The following is a 4059-nucleotide window of genomic DNA, read 5'->3' as shown; positions in this document are numbered from 1 at the left end:
GTGGGGGGGGGAGGAGGGGGAGAGGAGAGACAGAGACAGACAGACACAGACACAGAGTTTTGAAATCTCAAAGGAAGAGAGCTCAAGTCACCTAGCACTTTAGAACAGAGGATGCCCAGAAGAAAGGGCTCACCAATGGTAAAAGCCTCAGCACTTGGATATCTCAGGCTGAGCTATGTTTTTCATTTTGTCATAGTCCAGCCAGGAAAAGTGAGGATACTGCTGAAACTCAATGAGAAGTCTGGAAAACCACTGAGAAAAAAGTCTAGGGCCCTGATCACATCCAGTTGAGATCCATCCCTGTCAAATTTCAGCCAAAGAGAGAAGAAAAATGGAGACTGACTATGAAGGTCCCCATAAAAAAAGATCACTGAGGAAGGGAACCTTATGGCTTCAGGATTACCTCAGACTAGGGAACACTACTAATTCCTATAATTTTCAGGCTAAGACTTATGAGACTCCTGATGCCCTCTGAAAGATTTGAGGTACCACTAAGAATGAGGGCCTAGGCTGCTGGGGATTGAGGGGCAAAAGATGCCACCTGTTGTCATCAGGCCAAGGACAGAGCTGGGAGACCATTGAGAACCTAGAAAAGACCTTAAAAATCAGTGGGGGCAAGGGCCTAGGCAACTGGTCACTTTAGGCTGACACTCTTTGCCCTGTGAAAAGCTGCCGAGGAGCTCCCTGCACTAGGTTCCGGAGGTTGAGTGGATTGAGCATGGAGCTAAGGACAGCGTTGAGGATTCCAACTCCTTTGTTCTGGTCTGAGGCAGCAACAGAATTCAGATGCATGTAGCTGAAGATACCAGCCCCATAGAAGATGCCCACAAGAGCCAGGTGTGAGTTCTCTGACCCTCTGCTGAGCGGATCCTCAGCACAGCAGCTGCTGCCTGCAGGTAGGAGGTGACAATGAAGACCATGGGGGCTCCTGCCATGAAGACACTCAGAGCAAAGAGCAGCAAGAGTGGGGGGAGGCCACAATAGAAGTGGTTCACCACATTAAGGCCACAGAAGTCAAGTGTGGATAGTGCCACCGTATAGGTCAATGCATTTCCAAGGGAGCAGGCCCAAGATGCAGCCACCAGCAGTCTCTGAACTCCTCGGCCCATGTGAGTTGTATAGGTGAGAGGATGGCAGATGGCCAGGAAGTGGTCATAGGCCATGGCGGTCAGCACGAAACAGTCAATGCCAGCAAGCAGGTGGAAGAAGAAGAGCTGAGAGAGGTAGGCAGCAAAGGGGACAGAAGTCACCCCAGCATTGACAGTGACACACCCAAATTCTCCAGAAAGAAGTACATCGGTGTGCACAGCTTGGGCTCCACCAAGATGGCGGCCAAGATGCCCAGATTGCACCAACTGTGACCACATAGGCCAAGAGAAAGATTGCAAAAAGGACTGATTGCAGTTCCCACCTCTCTGTCAGCCCCAGCAAGATGAACTCCATCACAGCTGTCACATTATACCTAGGTTGGAGGTCCGTGGGTGGGTTCTCTTCTTGGCTGGTAGCAAGATGACTGAAGTTGAAGGTGGCTGAGGGAGAAGCCACAATAGAATAGAGTTGTTAGCTCAGAGTTGAGGCCCCATTGTCTCCTTGCCCCACAAGCTTCAGCTCTCAGCAACATCTCTGCTTCTCCTCACATTTCCTATTCACCAGATTTGGTCATCAAGATCTGCTATCTCCTCCATCTGTTCCTAGCTCTTTTTGTCTAGCCATGGCCTCATTCAACACTCTCTGACTCTTTGCCAGGACTATGTGATATTCCTCCAACACTGTGCTTAGAAATGGGAATACAAAAAGCAAGACAGTCTCTGCTCTCAACTTTTAGTCTCCTCCACCCAATCTGTCCTTGCTAGGAAATCCCTGAAGGGGCAAGATAAGCCCCTCTGTGAAGAATAAGATTATACAAACCAAGGCCCCAACTCAATATGACCTTTCTATTACCCTGAGCTGTTTGGCAATAGAGAACCCTGAGAACGTGAGGGCTGCTCTTCTCCTGGGACCCTGGCCAGGTCCTTGAGAAGAGATAAGATAACTGCCCAACTCCTGCAACTAGCCACTCCAAGGAGACATCACTCTTGGGGGGGCCTTGGAGGGATTGGCCTCTGTCCCAGGCCTCACACAAGATACAATGCTTGCTAAAAACACCTGGTAGTATGCCTTCTTTGTTCTCAGCACGACTTAGACTGTAAGATTCAGACCCCAAATTGCAATCTCACCCATGGAGGAGACGTCTTGCCTGGGACCCTCCTGAGCAGGACCCTGACGGCTGTACTGGGATTCCCCAGCTTGTGTGGTCAGGTGTTGGTGCTTCCCCGAATCGGGGATGCTTGTGTAAATATGGGTGAGATAGTGAGTTTCTGTTTGAATATTCTGGTATACGTGGATCATAGTTGCTCTTCTTCTGCTATTCCTAAGCTTCTTACTCTGTTATTTCCTGTTTCCTTCCCATTCACCTATATTCTAAATAAACTATATTGGATCTTTCAAAGTGCCAAGTGTTCCGTTCACTCGAATCCTGAACCTCCTTAATCAGAAACAGACTCAACCCAAGCTGACCCAGACTGAACACTGAGACTCTGCTGGAGGAACCTGGAATTCCAAGCTTGTCTGGAGCTTTTGCCTGATCCTTTGAGAGGTATGATAGTATAGTGGATAGAGCACTGACCTTGGAGTCAGAAAGCCAAGGATGGCAGGGACTCTGTGACATTGGACAGGACATCTTTATTTTCATCAAGGCTTTTTTTGGTACCTGTTTTTAAAATGTCCTTTGAGTTTATGTCTTGTGTTCCCTACCAAAGCAGTAGCTTTTTATGGTCAGATTCTTTTTTTGTTGTTTGCTCATTTTTCCAGCCTATGACTATGATTTGGACTTTGAACTTTATGTTAAACTTGGGCTCTGCCCCAAACTTCAGGCCTTTTTGTGCCACTGTTTTCAGAGCTACTGTAGAGGTCTGCAAGTTGTCAGTGCTTCCAAGGTGGTGTGATCTGGGGAGAGGTCCTCTCCTTGTCTGTGCTCCGGTCTTTACTCAGGGAGGGCCCCAGTCCTGGGCATCTGCTAGTGTTGTCTTTATCTTGGAACTGTGTCCTAGGACTGCATATAGGCAGTAGAGTTGCCAATCAGTGCCAGCTGTACCCAGTGCCAGCAAAGGGGCCCCTGTAACCTCTTTCTGACCACCTCCCCTCTCCCCCCCATCCTTCCCTTCTCTGGACTGAGAATTCCCCAGAGCTGCTGCTGCAGCAGCCTTGGATGTAGGATACCAACAGGCCTTTACCCTGAAGCCACAGACTTCTCTTGCTGACCTCTTCAGTATTCTTAGGTGGGAAAAATGTCTCACTTGAACTTTTGCTGCCTCTGCTTTTCCAAAATTTGGTTTGAGGTGTTATTTTAAAGTTGCTTGGAGTGGAATGTTAGGAAGGCCCAGCCGGGTGGCTGCCCCAATCCACTGTCTTTGATAACTTTATTTTCATTAACCTTTGGATTCTTTTCTAATCATCTGTATTTTATTTTTTTTAATTTAAAAAAATTTTTCAAATGCTTTGTTAACTTCTGATTTATATCATTCGTTTCCGCCAGATTTTGAGTTACAAATTTTCTCCCCGTTTTTCCCCTACCGACCACCCCAAAATAGCAGTCCCATAGGATATCCCCTCCTCCAATCTGCTCTCTCCCATATCTTCTCCCATACCCCCTTCGACTTTTCCAGTAGGGTATGGTGGATCTCTATGCCCCAGTGCCTGTATATCTTATTTCCCAAATACATGTAAAATAGTATTAATAATAGTGTATATATTTATATATACATATATATATTTAAACATTTGATTTTGAATTCCAGATTTATTCCCTTCCTCCCTTGTCACCCACGCTTACAGGGAAGATAAGCAGTTCAGTAAAGGTTATATATGCGTAGCTAATGCAAAACATTAACATAGCAGATATGTTGTAAAAGACTGAGTATATTTCCCTCCCTCCTACCCCACCTCCCACTTGTTCTATTCTCTACTTTGATCCCTTCCCTTTTCAAAAGTGGGTGCTTCCAACTTCCTTCCTCCCCAGCC

The 4059-nt window shown here is 46.9% G+C and overlaps 1 pseudogene; it reads right to left on the bottom strand.

The window, feature by feature from the left end:
- LOC138177198 (olfactory receptor 3A2-like) lies at nucleotides 1-2388 on the bottom strand (annotated as a pseudogene).
- Nucleotides 2389-4059: the final 1671 nt, after the last annotated feature.

This window comes from Petaurus breviceps, unplaced genomic scaffold (assembly GCF_028583685.1).
Source record: "Petaurus breviceps papuanus isolate PSGF00001 unplaced genomic scaffold, PetGlider_PUasm1.0 90333, whole genome shotgun sequence".
NCBI classification, from domain to species: Eukaryota; Metazoa; Chordata; class Mammalia; order Diprotodontia; family Petauridae; genus Petaurus; species Petaurus breviceps.
This window is presented reverse-complemented; position numbering and strand designations above follow the sequence as displayed.